The 18,138-nt window shown below is 40.2% G+C and overlaps 1 pseudogene; it reads left to right on the top strand.

Annotated features, from left to right (window-relative positions):
* LOC135526074 (SH3 and cysteine-rich domain-containing protein-like) overlaps nucleotides 1–13,394 on the top strand; it is an 88,552-nt pseudogene extending 75,158 nt beyond the window's left edge.
* Nucleotides 13,395–18,138: the final 4,744 nt, after the last annotated feature.

The following is an 18,138-nucleotide window of genomic DNA, read 5'->3' as shown; positions in this document are numbered from 1 at the left end:
GTTGAAAGTCCGTGTTGCCCAGCAACCGCCCCAAAACATCACTGCTCTAGAGGAGATCTGCATGGAGGAATGGGCCAAAATACCAGCAACAGTGTGTGAAAACCTTGTGAAGACTTACAGAAAACATTTGACCTCTGTCATTGCCAACAAAGGGTATATAACAAAGTATTGAGATAAACTTTTGTTATTGACTTATTTTACTTACTTATTTTCCACCATAATCTGCAAATAAATTCATTAAAAATCCTACAATGTGATTTTCTGGATTTTTTTTCTCATTTTGTCTGTCATAGTTGAAGTGTACCTATGATGAAAATTACAGGCCTCTCTCATCTTTTTAAGTAGGAGAACTTGCACAATTGGTGGCTGACTAAATATTTTTTTGCCCCACTGTAGATACTTTTGTACCTGTTTCCTCCAGCATCCTCACAAGGTCCTTTGCTGTTGTTCTTGGATAGATTTGCACTTTTCGCACCAAAGTATGTTCATCTCTAGGAGACAGAACGCGTCTCCTTCCTGAGCGGTATGATGGCTGTGTGGTCCCATGGTTGTCGCCCCTTGGTCTTAGTATTTTATGTTTTAGTTAATTAGTTGGTCAGGCCAGGGTGTGACATGGGTTTATGTTATTGTGTTGTCGTATTGGGGTTTTTGTAGGCATTGGGATTGTGGTTGATTAGGGGTGTGTTTAGTTTAGGTTTGGCTGCCTGAGGCGGTTCTCAATCAGAGTCAGGTGATTCTTGTTGTCTCTGATAGGGAACCATATTTAGGTAGCCTGGGTTTCACTGTGTATTTCGTGGGTGATTGTTCCTGTCTCTGTGTAGTGTTCACCAGATAGGCTGTAATAGGTTTCACGTTCCGTTTGTTGTTTTTGTATTTATTAGTTATTTCATGTATCGTTCCATTTTTTTTTCATTAAAGACATGAGTAACCACCACGCTGCATTTCGGTCCGACTCTCATTCAACAAACGAAGAACGCCGTTACAATGGTGTTAATACTTGCGTACTATTGTACTATTGTTTGTACAGATGAACGTGGTACCGTCAGGCATTTTGAAATTGCTCCCAAGAATGAACAAGACTTGTGGAGATCTACACATTTTGTTCTGAGGTCCTGGCTGATTTTTTTGATTTTCCCTTAATCTCAAGCAAATAGGCACTGGGTTTGAAGGTAGGCCTTGAAATACATCCACAGGTACACTTCCAATTGACTCAAGTTATGTCAATTAGCCTATCAAAAGCTTCTGAAGCCATGACACCATTTTTTGGAATATGCCAAGCTGTTTAAAGGCACAGTCAACTTACTGTATGTAAACTTCTGACCCACTGGAATTGTGATACAGTGAATTATAAGTGTAATAATCTGTCTGTAAACAATTGTTGGAAAAATGACTTGTGTCGTGCACAAAGTAGATGTCCTAACCGACAAGCAAAAACTATAGTTTGTTAACAAGAAATTTGTGGAGTGGTTGAGAAATGAGTTTTAATGACTCCAACCTAAGTGTATGTAAACTTCTGACTTCAACTGTACGTCCTGGATGTCAGGAAACTTGGTCCTAATGATGTACTGTGCTGAATGCATCACCCTATGTAGGTCCTTAAGGTCAGATGCCAAGCAGTTGCCATACCAGGCGGTGCTGCAACCGGTCAGGATACTCTCGATGGTGCAGCTGTATAATTTTTGAGGTTCTGCGGACCCCAGCCAAATATTTTCAGTCTCTTGAGGTGGAAAAGGTGTTGTTGTGCCCTCTTCACTACTGTCTTGGTGTGTTTGGACTATGATAGTTCGTTGGTGATGTGGACACCAAGGAACTTGAAACTCTCGACCCGCTCCACTACAGTCCCGTCGATGTTAATGGGGGTCTGTACAGACCGCTTTTTCCTGTAGTCCATGATCAGCTCCTTTGTCTTGCTTACATTGTCATCGCACCACACTCCCAGGTCTCTGACCTCCTCCCTATAGGCCGTCTCATCGTTGTCGGTGATCAGACACTGTTGTGTCGTCAGCAAACTTAATGATGGTGTTGGAATCGTGTTTTGCCATGCAGTCGTGGGTGAACCGGGAGTACAGGAGGGGACTAAGCACTCACCCCTGAGGGGCCCCAGTGTTGAGGATCAGCGTGGCAGATGTGTTGTTGCCTACCCTTACCACCTGGGGGTGGCCCGTCAGGAAGTCCAGGATCCAGTTTCAGAGGGAGGTGTTTTGTCCCAGGGCCCCTAGCTTAGTGACGAGCTTGGGCACTATGATGTTGAACGCTGAGCTGTAGTCAATGAACAGCATTCTCACATAGTTGTTCCTTTTGTCCAGGCAGGAATGGGCAGTGTGGAGTGTGATTCAGATTGCGTTGTCTATGGATCTATTGGAGCAGTATGCAAATTGGAGTGGGTCTAGGGTTTCCGGGATGATGGTGTTGATGTGAGCCATGACCAGCCTTTCAAAGCACTTCATGGCTACAGACGTGAGTGCTACGGATTGGTAGTCATTTAGGCAGGTTACCTTAGTGTTCTTGGGAAAAGGCACTTTTGATGTGAGATTACTCTGAAGGTACATTATGTGTATTTATATTTTTGTACCCCAAGGAACAATATTGTTCCCTAACTGTACCCTTTTTTTTCACGAAGTGTAAACCAAACATTAACTGAAAAAAGATTATGAAGATATAATTTGACCCGATGACAATACGATGGTTTTGAGACAATGTCTCTGTGTCTCTGAGATTTTCTAACCTTTTGTAAACTGACAATTGTCTAGACTACCATAACGTAAACCTTTTTTTAATGTACTTTTTGATTTGCTGTTACAAAATAAGGGTTTCTCTCTCAACAGCCCTTGGCCCTAGTATCCATTTTACTACATCATTCCCTCAGTAATCCTGATAGTCTACTCTTTGACGCTCCAATGTGAGATCCCTAGAAAGATTTCAATCATCCCACACTTAATTTGAAATGTATTGACACTAAAGGTTGACCGATTAATCAGAATGGCCGATTAATTAGGGCCGATTTAATGTTTTCATAACAATCGGAAATCGGTATTTTTGGGCACCGATTTGCCGATGTTGTTTTTCTACCTTTATTTAACTAGGCAAGTCAGTTAAGAACACACTCTTATTTTCAATGACGGCCTAGGAACGGTGGGTTAACTGCCTCGTTCAAGAGCAGAACGACACATTTTTACCTTGTCAGCTCGGGGGATCCAATCTTGCAACCTTACAGTTAACTAGTCCAACGCTATAACCACCTGCCTCTCTCTGTTTGCACTCCACAAGGAGCCTGTTACACGAATGCAGTAAGCCAAGGTAAGTTGCTAGCTAGCATTGAACTTATCTTATAAAAAACAATCGATCATAATCACTAGTTAACTACACATGGTTGATGATATTACTAGTTTATCTACCATGTCCTGCGTTGCATATAATCTGACTGAGCATACAAGCATCTAAGTATCTGACTGAGCGGTGGTAGGCAGAAGCAGGCGTGTAAACATTAATTCAAACAGCACTTTCTTGCGTTTTGCCAGCAGCTCTTCGTTGTGCGTCAAGCATTGCGCTGTTTATGACTTCAAACCTATCAACTCCCGAGATGAGGCTGGTGTAACCGAAGTGAAATAGCTAGCTAGTTAGCGCACGCTAATATCGTTTCAATCGTCACTCGCTCTGAGCCTTCTAGTAGTTGTTCCCCTTGCTCTGCATGGGTAACGATGCTTCGATGGTGGCTGTTGTCGTTGTGTTGCTGGTTCGAGCCCAGGGAGGAGCGAGGAGAGGGACGGAAGCTATACTGTTACACTGTCAATACTAAAGTGCCTATAAGAACATCCAATAGTCAAAGGTTAATGAAATACAAATGGTATAGAGGGAAATAGTCCTATAATTCCTATAATAACTACAACCTAAAACTTCTTACCTTGGAATATTGAAGACTCATGTTAAAAGGAACCACCAGCTTTCATATGTTCTCATGTTCTGAGCAAGGAACTGAAACGTTAGCCTTCTTACATAGCACATATTGCACTTTTACTTTCTTCTCCAACACTTTGTTTTTGCATTATTTAAACCAAATTGAACATGTTTCATTATTTACTTGAGGCTAAATTGATTTTATTGATGTATTATATTAAGTTAAAATAAGTGTTCTCAGTATTGTTGTAAATTTAAAAAAAAGTGTTTTAAATCGTCCGTTTAATCGGTACCGGGGTTTTTGGTCCTCCAATAATCGGTATCGGTATCGGCGTTGAAAAATCATAATCGGTCGACCTCTAATTGATACCCACAGAACAGCATGACTCCTAGCCCACAATTAGCTGCTGTACAGTTGCCCGCTGCTCCAAGTGTTGTTTTAAATGTTTTCCAATGAAAGCCAAACTAGACATGATCAAGGTCTCAGGATTCTAATACAGACCTTAATCAATACAACAGACGGACACAAAAAGTTCACAATGTAGGCACCCTCATCAAAAGCGGGAACATTTCAATCTCTTTTACATTACATGTTGTGAACTTTTTACACCTGGCTTGTGATAACTTTCTTTGGCATTTTTTGATTAGCCTATTGCTACATGATTATGATGGTGATTATGAATACTAAAAGTATGTTTTCCAAACATATTCGGATTGGCTATATACTTAATTGTTCAAAATCAACTGTATTTAAAAAATAATAATAATAATAATTTTGTACAATATATTTATTGGCATTTAAAATTATTTTTTTTTACAATTTAACAATCATCAAAATATGACACAGATAATGCCCCTTCCACCTACACAAAACACCATGCTACATGGGGGCACATCGTGCAAAACCCTCCCCCCCAACACAGGAACACCCCCTCTCTCCACTCTACCGGTATTAGCTTCACTGATTATCAACAAAAAAAATAAACAGAATTACCTCCACATTCCATGCTACAAAATAAATTATTCAACACAAAAACAAATAATAATAATACATTCATGAAGAAAGTAATAAGGGTTTATTGCGTTAATTGTATGTTCTTTTTTCAGATGGACTATAAGAAGATAGTTATTTTAGCCATGTCTGCTTGCTTGGCGGAGTGTCACTCTTCCATATAAATAGCTATTTATTTATTGGCTGCAATGACTGCAAATGTAATGAATCTGGTTTTGCTGCAAATATTAACTGGTAGAACAGAATCATCTCCAAGAAGTATAAGTGAAGGATCTAGTGGTACCGTCATATTAGTGACCTGTGATAAGATCTGAATAATGTCTTTCCAATAATAGCTTAGTTCAGGGCAGGACAAAAAGCATATACATAAATGTGCCCACTCCTGTTTTACACCTCGAGCAAAATTTTGAATATTCAGAATTGATCTTATTCAGTATCTCTGGTGTAAAGTAGACCCTATGTAAAATATTGAATTGCATCAACTTGTGCCTTGTGTTAAATGAAAGACGCTGAGCATCTAAAATGAGCTTTCCCCATTTCTCATCCTCAACAATGAGACCAAGGTCATCATGCCACTTCATGCAAGCTTTCCAAGGTTCATCATTCCCCAGCAGAGCTTGAAGACCAGAGTACATGTAGGAAATGAAACATTTTACCCCTTTCCTCTCCAGCCACAGTTTATCAGTTTTAGGTTTACTCATGAGCTGAATCCTACCTCCCTGCTGAGTGGCAATGTAATGCCTAACCTGTAGGTACTTGAAGAAATTAGTAATTAGGTAACTGAAAATGAGATGCCAGTTGTTGAAAGGATAGTAGTTCACCTTCTCTATAGAGATTACCAAATGTTTTAATTCCTTTGTTGAACCAAGAAATCTAATACCATCTCTCAGGACTTTGGGTATGATGGGGTTATTATAGAAAGGTGTTTGTTCATATATAGATCTAAGCCCTTCTGTTTGTTCACAGACTTCTATCCATATATTTAAAGTGTTTTTAATGAAAGTGTTGTTTATGAGACCTAGCAAAGCTTTAGGTGGGCTAATATAAGGTATAGATGCCAATGTAGCAGGGGCCAGTCACTCCTCCTCTATCTGTCTCCAAGAGTGTGAACTTGTTGTTGTATCTTGCCATACCCACACAGCCTTTAACTGAGATGGCCAGTAATACAACTGGAAGTCAGGTAGAGTAAGTCCTCCTTCTGAGTATGGTTTGCATAAAGTTGTGAGTTTCACTCTGGGGGGTTTCCCTTTCCACAGAAATGAAGAAACCTTCCTATTAAGTTGTTTGAAAACAGCTTTGGGATTAGGAAAGGGCAAGGTTTGAAAAATGTAAAAACATTTTGGTAATATCACATCTTTACACAATTGACCCGCCCCATATAAGAGAAATTGGTAAATCCCGCCATCTATCCAATTCTTCCCCAACCTTTTTGAGAAGTGGAGTATAGTTCAGTTGATATGTCTTAATAATTTCAGAAGGAATTTGCGATCCAAGTTATGTCATTTTCTGTGGTTTCCAAGGAAACGGCTGGTCTAAGATTGGATTCTGCATAGCTGCCCTGTTAAAAGGTATAATTATACTCTTCGATAGGTTTATTTTATATCCTGAAAAGGTCCCATGTTCTTTCAGGATGTCAACTAATGCTCGGAGTGAAATTTCTGGTTTAGGGAGGTAAGGCAAAATGTCATCGGCATATAGCGAGACCAGATGTTCACGCCCACCTATACGAACACCATGGATGGATGGTTGAGATCTGAAAGCTTCTGCCTGTGGCTCTATAGCCAAATAAAAAAAGAGAGGACTAGCGGGACATCTCTGTCTTGTGCCACGTGATAGAGAGAACTGTGAGAAAAATTTTCCATTAGTCAGGATCTGAGCTACCGGACATTTGTACAGTATTCTAATCAGACCAACATACTTAGGTTCAATATTCATCCTCTGGAAAACTTCAAACAGGTAGTTCCATTCTATGCGGTCAAAAGCTTTTTCCACATCTAATGAAGCCGCCACTACAGATTCATGGTCATTCTCTACATAATGCATAACATTAAATAATCTTCTGATATTATCAGGAGATGAGCGGTTTCTTACAAAGCTTGATTGGTCCATATCAACCAAGTCCAGAAGAACCTTATCCAGTATAAGAACTATGAGTTTCGCAAGAATCTTATATGAAGTGTTCAATAGAGATATTGGTCTATACAACCCACAAAGCAGAGGATCTTTCCCAGGTTTTAACAAAACTGTGATCAGTGCCTGTTCAAGTGTGTCTGGGAGCTTTTCTGTCTCTATGGCATAATTAAACATACTGCAGAGGCTCAATTAGTTTGGGTAAAAAGGATTGATAGAATTCAATAGGGAAACCGTCTAAAATTAATTAATTTGTATCATGTTCAAACTAAACAGTCCTGTTTAGGGTAGCAAAAATTCCTATAATTCCGATGTTTTCCCTAAATCCTGGTAGGAGGATTCATGGATTTCCTGCTTATTCCCTCATAATTCCAGGAATCTTTTAACCAGGATATATGGACAATTTATATGAAAAGCAACCCTAGTCATAATTCAATAGACAGCATGTTTAAAAGAGGCATATGACTTCAGGAAGCAACAAGTGGTAATTGAAACAACATTATTTCATGTTTGTCTTTCTTATTGTCAGATGAGATCTAATTTAGAGCACCAGAGCTCTATTCTCTCTGAGTAACTCAGAGAGCATTTTCAGTACCAGTCCTCTAACAAGAGATGAATGACAAGCAGGAAACAACTACACTGACTGTTGTTTCTCATTGGTTGAAAAATATTTGTCAAGGCTTTACATAGGCTTTGAATGGATAACAATGATGACACCTAAGGAAGAAAAAACAATAGGTGAAAACTAAGGTATCGTTTGTATGGCCATTGACAACTGACAATAATAGAGTGTCATTGAACAGTTTGAGGAGGCAGCAGTGGCTGTTTTCACTGACTTCAGCTACCCTGTAGGGAACAGCAGTAGCATGTGTCTGAATCACCATATTCTGTACTCCAGAATATCCAACAGTCCTTTGTCCTCCAATATTTATACTGACATAACAGCAATATGTTTTAGATTATACACTGAGTATACCAAACATTAGGAATAGCTTCCTAATATTGAGTTGCACCCTCCCCCTACATTTTGCCCTCAGAACAGCATGGACTATACAAGGGCATGGACTATACAAGGTGTAAAAAGCGTTCCACAGGGATGCTGGCCCATGTTAACTCCAATGCTTCCCACAGTTGTATCAAGTTGGCTGGATATCCTTTGGGTGGTGGACCATTCTTCATACACACGGGAAACTGTTGAGCATGAAAAGTCCCAGCAGCGTTGCAATTCTTGGCACAAACCGGTGCTCCTGGCACCTACTACCATACCCTGTTCAAAGGCACTTCCACTCCCTGAATGGCACACACACAATCCATGTCTCAATTGTCTCAAGGCTTAAAAATCCTTCTTTAACCTGTCTACTCCCCTTCATCGACACTGATCGAATTGGATTTAAGAAGTGACATAAATAAGGGATCATAGCTTTCACCTGGTCAGTCTATGTCATGGAAAGAGCAGGTGTCCTTAATGTTTTGTACATTCAATGTATGTATTTGGCTGTTCCTGTGACATTGATTTTTAATAAGCAATTTATTTCCAATTTAGACCCGGAGACAGAATCGTACTGGCGGACGACTCCAATGATGATTGGTGGAAGGTACGTATGAAAGGGTGTCACTTTTGGAAGACACAGTGTTTAAATTAAGTGCTTTGTAACACCAGAACACTAGTGGCAACTGAGCTGCCACCAACACGAAGGAGACGAATCCTTAACTTTGCTGGAGTATTGAAACACATCATCCCGAGATGTATTGAGACATTACATGGTGTGTTGTAACACCCCTTAATCAAGTATCGTGCAACACCTTGACAGGAACAGTTAAAAACACTGTTTGTTGTAATTAGTGCAGATTTAGATGCCTTCTCCTTTGGTGTCGTTCCCTCTCTCTATAGCTTCTAAACACTATAATGGTGTTTCAAATCCTGCCTAATGCAGAATGACAGTATTATTACAGTATTTTTATGTTTAACATTGATTTATGAATCTGATCATTTGCCAGTTTAACACATTATGGTAGGCATTGTTGAGCACAGTACTCAATCCACCAGCAATAACTACAGGTTTTACAGCAGACATTGCAGGATGCTGTATTTGTCTCTACAATTAAAAGTTGGAAATGTGGGAATGGGTCGTCTCATCATTGAATGTAATTTTTCCTGACTGTTTTAATATCTGTTCATCATGACCAATTACACCTCATAGCACAACAAGCTGATTAATACTAATATAGAAGTATACTTTTCTTTCTTCAAACATGCATACAACATTGTGTATAAGAATCATAAAGCCAAACATTTGGAATGACTCACAATCCTCTAAAAACAGAGCCATGTGGCAAGATAGGAAGAGCAAGGAGATTAAATCCAGACTTACAAATTAGTTCAATCACGCAATTTTGTATATCTTTGGTAATCCTCATAAAATATACTTACATTTTGAGCAACATATTAAAGTGGGATTTATTCCGAATTTCTTTGGTAAAATGAAATGAACAAATCATAGAAATGACTGGCATTGATTTTTATGAAGGCTTAAATTCAATCAGATCAAGCGTTAACCGGCGATGGCAGACACCCGCATAGCGGATGTTTTGGCGGTGTCGAAGGTGGAGCTGCGTTGGACCCGTTAAATCAGTGAGCAACTGCTCTTGTGCTCATTGCCATTGCTCAGTTGTGCACCGGGGCCTCCCACTCCTCTTTCTATTCTGGTTAGAGCCAGTTTGCGCTGTTCTGTGAAGGGAGTAGAAAACAGCGTTGTACGAGATCTTCAGTTACTTGCCAATTTCTTGCATGGAATAGCCTTCATTTCTCAGAACAAGGATAGACTGACGAGTTTCAGAAGAGTTCTTTGTTTCTGGCCCTTTTGAGCCTGTAATCCAACCCACAAATGCTGATGCCCCAGATACTCAACTAGTCTAAAGAAGGCCAATTTTATTGCTTCTTTAATCAGGACAACAGTTTTCAGCTGTGCTAGCATAATTGCAAAAGGGTTTTCTAATGATCAATTAGCCTTTTAAAATGATCAACTTGGATTAGCTAACACAATGTGCCATTAGAACACATGAGTGATGATTGCTGATAATGGGCCTATGTTCCATATTCCATAAAAAATCTGCCTGTTTCCAGTACAATAGTCATTTACAACAACAACAATGTCTATACTGTATTTCTGATCAATTTGATGTTATTTTAATGGGCAAAAAAATTGCTTTTCTTTCAAAAACAAGGACATTTCTATGTGACCCCAAACTTTTCAACGGTAGTGTATATGTTTTAAAACACTTTCTATGTATCAAAGCACTTACATTGGGTTTACCCCCTCCAAACACCAGATCTTAGGTTAGGTGCACTACTTTTCATGGTTTCATTACACAATCATGGTGTTTTGAGTCCTATTTTTACAGTGCACCTAGTACTTACACTTAAACCACTACACCGCACAAGTCTGCTGCCATGATAGTATAAGTAGTAGCTGTCATGGTGTATAACATTTAATCTGGATGATGGTTCCAGGGTATAATCGAGGACAGGATTGGTTTCTTCCCAGCAGCCTTTGCTCACCAGGTGAAGGCCGGGGACAGAGTGTTCAGGTGTCACCGGACGTTCATCGGCTGCAAGGAGCAAGGCCAGATCACCCTGAAGGAGGGACAGGTACGTGATCCCACTGTTATATAAAAATACAATATGGCAAACTACTTTGCAACAAAAAAGGACCCACTTATGCCCATTTGAAATGATACACAAGCAAACATGATTGTTATTATCCATTGTTAAAGAAGGTTTATTGTTAGTCCCTTAATTGTTGCAGTTCATGATCAAGCCCCAGCTAAAAGTGGGCATCGGACATAGTTCCTCCTCCCACCAATTCTCATAGGCAAATGGAATCCTGAGCACTCAGTCCACAGATTCACTCCCAGAACATTCACTTCAAAGGATTGACCTGAGCTGGCCAATTGGGAGTCACCTGTCTCTCAGCAGTTTCCATGGCATTACCATTTTGGCATGGCAAATGGCTTTGCTGACTCAAATCCTTTCCCCACAATGCTTTGCAGGGGCATTTTGGGATTCAGAGGAGAGTTGAGGCTAGTAACGCCAAATGGAGATGCATTCATTCCAAACACTTTGAAGATGAGTCAGTGACCTCCTACCTCTGCCTCGATCCCCAATGAGTAGCAACATCTGCTCTCTCTAGTCACATAGCCATTCACACTACCTCGCTGCAGCTGTATTGAAGACTATCAGGCCAATTACAGTCAGGTGTCATTGTTATATGGTGGGGGAAATTATATATTTATTACAGTGGTCCTAAAGCTACTTTGCCCCTTAGGGTCAATGTGCATTGTTTATTGAATGTGTTAAAATGTATTTTGCTTGTACACGATAGCAACCAAATCACGAGAGTATTCGTCTCTGTTCCACCAGATTTGTGTAAGCGGTGAGGATGAACACAGCGGCTTCATCCGAGTGGCCAGTGGAAAGAAGAGAGGCTACGTGCCCTGTGATGTCCTGGAGAACATCTGAGAGAGAGAGAGAGAGAAATAGAAAGAGCCGGAGAGAGATGACGAGAGGAAGAGAAGGAGAGAGTGGAGGGAGGAGAGGCACAGTCGCACACTCCATTGGTGTACAGGGATGGCTCTGACAGTAGTTTTGATCAGCTGCCAACCTCCCTGGCGCAAGGAGGACGATTGTAATTACAAAATGGCCATCTGAGACTATGGAGGAAGCCCTCTGTTGAGCTAGGACTCCAAAATGTTGCTGTTGGCATTAAGGGAATGGCTTTGTCAGAAGTCAAAGCCAACCTTCCCCATTTCCTTTAAGTCTGAATGGGAACATGTTGAGATGGATCAAATAACCTGAATTTCTAGTCATAATGACCCCACTCTCCCTCCTTGTATCACTGAATTTGGTTTCATTTGGATTTTTGGTTTTGATTTTGTTCGATTTAAAGAACTGCGTACATCGTTTGTTCTTTGTGTGACTTCCCATTGGAGAATACAGCTGACACATCATGCATGAATTTACTGAATTCATGCTTGCTTTTTTGCATCAGCTGCAGTATGTTTCAATGACCTGTTTATCCTATGCCCAAATGTTCAAACACTTGTTCTATATCAAATAGTTGCCTATAGGCCTAGATAATAATTTACATTACTTTGATGAAAGCAGTTGAGGTTACAAACAGCATAAATCCCTTTTTCTTCTATGCTTGTACAATGGCTCCACTGAGCCTTGATAGGCACTAGCTCACAATTAAAAGCTCATTCTCCTGAGACAGAGTTATTTTATCAGACCCTCTGACACAAAGAATTCAATGGTTTTGTCACTGGAGAGGAACAACAAAAAGAATTGGACAAAGTAGAAATGTGTCGATTCTGAGGGGAGTGTTATTCAAAGGAGTCCTTTTTCTTTCAAAGAAATGCTGTAGTCTTTTGCACAAATCTAGCTAGTGATGTATCTAGTCTAGCTGCTTACCCATCGAAAGACAAACAGAGCTTTGCATAAAAAATTCAGACTCATGAAAACACCTTTCTAAAAACCTGTCAAAGAGATTCTTTGAATATTTGAAAACAACGAATACCTAATTTGCTAGTTGAAGTCTGATGATAATGTTCTCTTCAGGTAGCTTGTCATGATATATAGTTTCTTGTTTTTATTTGTAAAGGATAATGGATTTGATAAGAGAGGAGTGGATGGGAATTTACTATAGTAAGTGGGCAACCTTTCATAAGTGGTTAGATACATTGTATTTGAATGTATGTCATCAAATCTGCATACCTGTTATTTCAAGGTATTTGATCACAATCCTTTCAGTGGAACTCAAGTTAATTGGAGTATAGGACATCTAGAGTATAGAAATGATGCAGTATCTTCAGAGCATGAGCTACATGACCTTTGGCTTTGATTTACATTCAAGTATGCTTACTCCAATTGCACTAAATGGTCACTCAGATATGGCTATATCTATATCACAGTCCGGGGCTATTCCTTTCTCTTCGCTGAGATGTTCTTTGAAGATTTCTTGTTCATCCACATGCATATTTGTTTTCTGTTTTAAAATATTGTTATAAATGAACTGTTAAAGGAAAGGTATTTTAGTGAATCTGTCTCTAAACTAATCTAATCTGTACTGAAACATGGCTTTATTTGATGTCAAAGGCCACTGTATTGTATGCACAGAATCAAACATCTATTTCTGATCAATTTATTATCAGCCTTTTGTGAAAGTATTCACAGAATATACAAAGCACATTGACCTTACCTCGGTCTTGATAGCTTTCTCCCCTCGAAAACAGGGCACTCAAACCAGTGTTAGAAAGGTGTTCTTAATGTTTGGTATACTCAGTGAGGTGAAAATTCTCTGCGACAAAGAGGCTGCTATCCCTCTCATCTCCTTCTCGAGCACCATACAGATGTTCCACATGAGAAACAAGACAGTATATCCAATGGTATATAAAAGGTAGAGCATGAATATTACCAGGAAAGATCAACATAATGCCCATATTCTTCTGGTTTCTTATGAGGGAATTGGAATCCCTTTATTTCCCTTTGAAATCTCTGGTAATGCAATAATTGATATTTCATTAGCTCACACATTGGAACTGTTAACTACATGCAATATGGCAATCGAGATTGATCACACATTTTATGCAGAAGAGCACCATCTACAGACAGCATAGTGAACATTGTGTTCTCATGATTATACATAGCATCAATAAGCAATATGGTCACCAAGTCACTGACTCATACAGTTTTTCATTCCTCTTTATACATCTGTCACAAATTATTCATAAGTCCCACACAGATAGCCAGGGCTCCAATTTTTGCACCCACACGTGAATTAGCTTATGCTAATTGCCTCATCATTTGCTCAACTGGACCACTTAAATTATCTTCGCCCCATCAAGCTGTTATGATTTGTATGCTAATGAAAACCGCTGTATTGTGGCTCCCACACATAATGCAGCAGGATTCTATAAGTATTCATAATGTCTATCACAGCATCCCAGGGACTGTATTTGGAGGGCTCCTGAGTGGCGCAGTGGTCTGAGGCACTGTATCTCAATGCTTGAAGCGGCCAAGCCTGGTTCAAATCCAGGCTTTATCACATCCAGCTGTGATTGGAAGTCCCATAGGGCAGCACGCAATTAGCCCAGCATCGTCTAGGTTTGGCCGGGGTAGGCCGTCATGGTAAATAAGACATTGTTCTTGACTAACCTAGTTAAAATACAAAAAAAAATGTATTTGTATTTATTATGGATCCCCATTAGCTGATTCCAAGGCAGCAGCTACTCTTCCTGTCACGTATAATGAATAGGAGACAGGCGCAGGAATACAAAAATACCCAAAATAGCGTACAACATGACGTGTGTGTGTGTATGTATATATAACACAGGGCTATAACCCAAACAAAGAGCGAGGTGTACCTCTAATAAATACAAGGGACGAGGCCCCTCTAATAACAAGTGCACACAAGCCGATAAAACAGAGCACAGGTACTCACAAGACCAACAGACATGGAACAATAATCAACAAGGACAATGGGGAACAGAGGGCACATATATAGACATACTAATCAGGGGAAATGGGAACCAGGTGTGCGTAATGAGACAAGACAGTCTGGGGTTGGTGATAATGAATCAAGTTCAGTGACGCCTAGAAGGCCGGTGAGGTAGACCTCCAGAGTTGGTGAACAGAATGAGCAGCAGTACCGGGGGAATCTGTGACACGTCCTGGGGTACAGCAAACTTTAGGCAGTTATACGTTTTAAAAACATTACAATACATTCATAACAAATTTCACAACATATTAAGGGTGTGCCCTCAGGACTCTACCCTACTACCATATATCTATAACACAAAATCCATGTGTACACGTGTGTACAGTGTGTATGTTACCATGAATTGGAATGCATGTGTTTATGTTGCTTCACAGTCCCATAAGGTGTGTTTTTATCTGTTTTTTAATCTAATTTTACTGCTGGCATTATTTACTTGATGTGAAATAGAGTTCCATGTACTGTAGTCATGTCTCTATGTAGTACTGTGTACTGTATTGTACTCACATAGTCTGTTTTGGAATTGGGGACTGTGAAGAGACCTCTGATGGCATGTCTTGTGGGGTATGCATGGGTGTCCGAGCTGTGTGGTAGTAATTAAAAAAAATAACTGTGACAGTCAATCTGACGAATGTTACTTCAGGGTGAAGTGGTATTAACTCTTTACTGACTGAACCTTATCGTGATTGGTCCACTTTCTAATCCGGTGCACACGTTAGGAAACCACTCTGCTCATGTTCCGTCCCCTCGACCTTGACTGCAGCAGAGGATAAACCATGAGGTCCATTATTAGGAGATGGTGTTACTGCAGCTCTCAGGTTCAGTTGCCCCATTAAGCAGCTGTTCAGAAGTGTGGTGGCTGTGACTGCTGGATTATTATTTTGGCAGGAGGCAGAGACCGTTCTAAAGACGTGCCCTTGTCTTGCTCAACTGTTCCCTGTCTTTGTCATGACATCCTACATTGGTGTTGGCCTGACATTAGCCTGTATTGCACTGGCAACATTTAGCATTTAGAGTGTTGCAGCATGAACAAAAGTGCTACCCAGCTTGGTGAATCCAACGGGTGTTTATTTGACATATATCACATAATGTACACTTTGTCGCACAATGGTGTGGGTGGGTGTGAGTCGGTGGGTGTGTGTGTGCTTGCGCACGTGCATGCGTGTCGTGGGAAAGAAAGAGGTGCTAAAAAATGTTTTGTCTAGCTCGAAGCCATATTAGACAGGCTGTGGTAGTAGTTTGTCACGTGGCTCATTTTGGAAGGCAAATTTAAAACAAAAAAAGGAAGCCACGGACAGAAAAACAAAAGGGAAACTGTAGCAAAAATGAGCTGTGACACAGCAAAACCCACTTGGCCGCTTCATTGCTTCGCCTCAGCTAGGAATGCCTGGACTCCAGATACTCAGTGATACTCAGTAATACTCAGTGATACTCAGTGATACTCAGTGAGATTGCCGGGGAAACTAAGAAGAAAAGAGGCTGCTTCAGGTATGCTTGAGGTATGCCATCTCAACACGACCTTCTACCGAAGTTACAGAAATACTTTAATCAACAAAAGACTCCTCACAGGTATATAGCATGCCAGGTGCCACAGTTTGTCAAAACAATCATTTGATTCATCCCCCGGATTTATATACAACTATTAATAAATCACTGACCTATGAAATGAGTAGTGGAAGTTGCCTCAAAAGTGTGTTGAGGATTATATTAAGAGTTGCAGGTTGTAGCTTAACTGAGGTTCCCCATAGAGTCGTTTAAGTCGTTGAATGAACATGAGGCTGACGTTAATAACTCACACTCTCCCAGTTGTCATGCCAATGAGCTGTGTGTCAGTGCCCGTTGTGAAAACTGCCATTGGCCTCCTGGCTGGTACCCTTCAACAGCTGGCCCCTCAAACAATCATAATTCTCCTGTAGCTCAACATGATGCCTGTTTGTCTTACAATGCCCTCGTCCATTCTATCCACTATGTTCAGCAATTTTTACATTCAGTATCACTACGTCTAGGGAAATAGGGTATTATTTCTAACAAAGATATCTACATATATTTCTGGATGTTGTGTATCCCTGGTAGTAATCAGAATTCATGTAAACATACGTTTTGAAAACATATCTTGTCCAAAAAAAGCGGTCTCTTGACATGGGGTAAGTTGAATATAGGGGCAGCGTAAGTTGAGCCGCCTTGGGGTACGTGGGTGATGGTGTACTGTGACAGTGGGTGATGGTGCTGGTAGGTCAAAGTTTAATTCATGGAATGGGGTGTGGTATATTGTATATCTTTAATGTATGCCAACATTCAGATATAGATCTGTTCAATATCACTTACCCTTCCATTTCTTGACCAGTTGTCTGGGACTGGGATTTTGTTTTGTTGTAGCAATTCGTAGGCAAGTTCTCTGCATTTGAGGCAACTAAGCCCATTAAACTGGTCCGCAAGCTCCGACTCCATGTGACAGGTATCAGACCTTGTGTGCCTCTGCTACTATTTCATAGCCTCTCTTTCGCACAGATATGTGCAAAAGACAAAAAGGAGCCATCTGTGACTTGTGGTTAGACTCGATCACATGGAACAAACTTAAACTTGCATATTTGTTCAATGCCGTTGAGAATGTCGTTGAGAAAACAGAAATGTATCATGTTGTGTGTCATTGCATTTAAAAGTAATCCAAGAAGTAATCTAGTTTTTCAAAAGTATCTGTATTCTGATTACAATATTTATTCTGGTAATGTAACTGATTACAGTTCGGTTTTATTTTTAAATCAGATTACATGTTACTCCCCAACCCTGCTCTTCAGTGTCATTCAGTACATTTTTTCATCCCTTTCTGCTGCTCGAATGGATTTATTTCCTTCCATTCTCTCACTTCCTTGGCTGCTCTCTTTAGAACCTCAAAGGGAGCTAAACCCCTGCTTGTTTTACATTTGTATATACAGGGCTTGATGATGTCTGCTCTGTAATAATACAAATGAGTTCATATGCATGACAAATTGCAAAGATACTATGCGTATTGTGCATAAAATCATAATTTGTAATTAATTTGTATAGGGTATGGTGGCCATTGGATCAACTTACCCCAAGTCAAACATGTTGACTAAATAAACTCAGCAAGAAAAGAAACGTCCCTTTTTCAGGACCCTGTCTTTCAAAGATAATTTGTAAAAATCCAAATAACTTCACAGATCTTCATTGTGAAGGGTTTAAACACATGCCTGTTCAATGAACCATAAACAATTAATGAACATGCACCTGTGGAACGGTCGTTAAGACATTAACAGCTTGCAGACAGTAGGCAATTAAGGTCACTGTTATGAAAACTTAGGACCCTAATAAAGAGGCCTTTCTACTGACTCTGGAAAAACACCAAAAGAAAGATGCCCAGGATCCCTGCTCATCTGTGTGAACGTGCCTTAAGCATGCTGCAAGGAGGCATGAGGTCTGCAGATGTGGCCAGGGCAATAAATTGCAATGTCCGTACTGTGAGACGCCTAAGACAGCGCTACATGGAGACAGGACTGACAGCTGATAGTCCTCGCAGTGGTAGACCACATG

This window comes from Oncorhynchus masou, chromosome 32, assembly GCF_036934945.1.
Source record: "Oncorhynchus masou masou isolate Uvic2021 chromosome 32, UVic_Omas_1.1, whole genome shotgun sequence".
NCBI classification, from domain to species: Eukaryota; Metazoa; Chordata; class Actinopteri; order Salmoniformes; family Salmonidae; genus Oncorhynchus; species Oncorhynchus masou.
The sequence above is the reverse complement of the archived record's forward strand: the minus strand, read 5'-3'. Positions and strand labels throughout refer to the sequence as shown.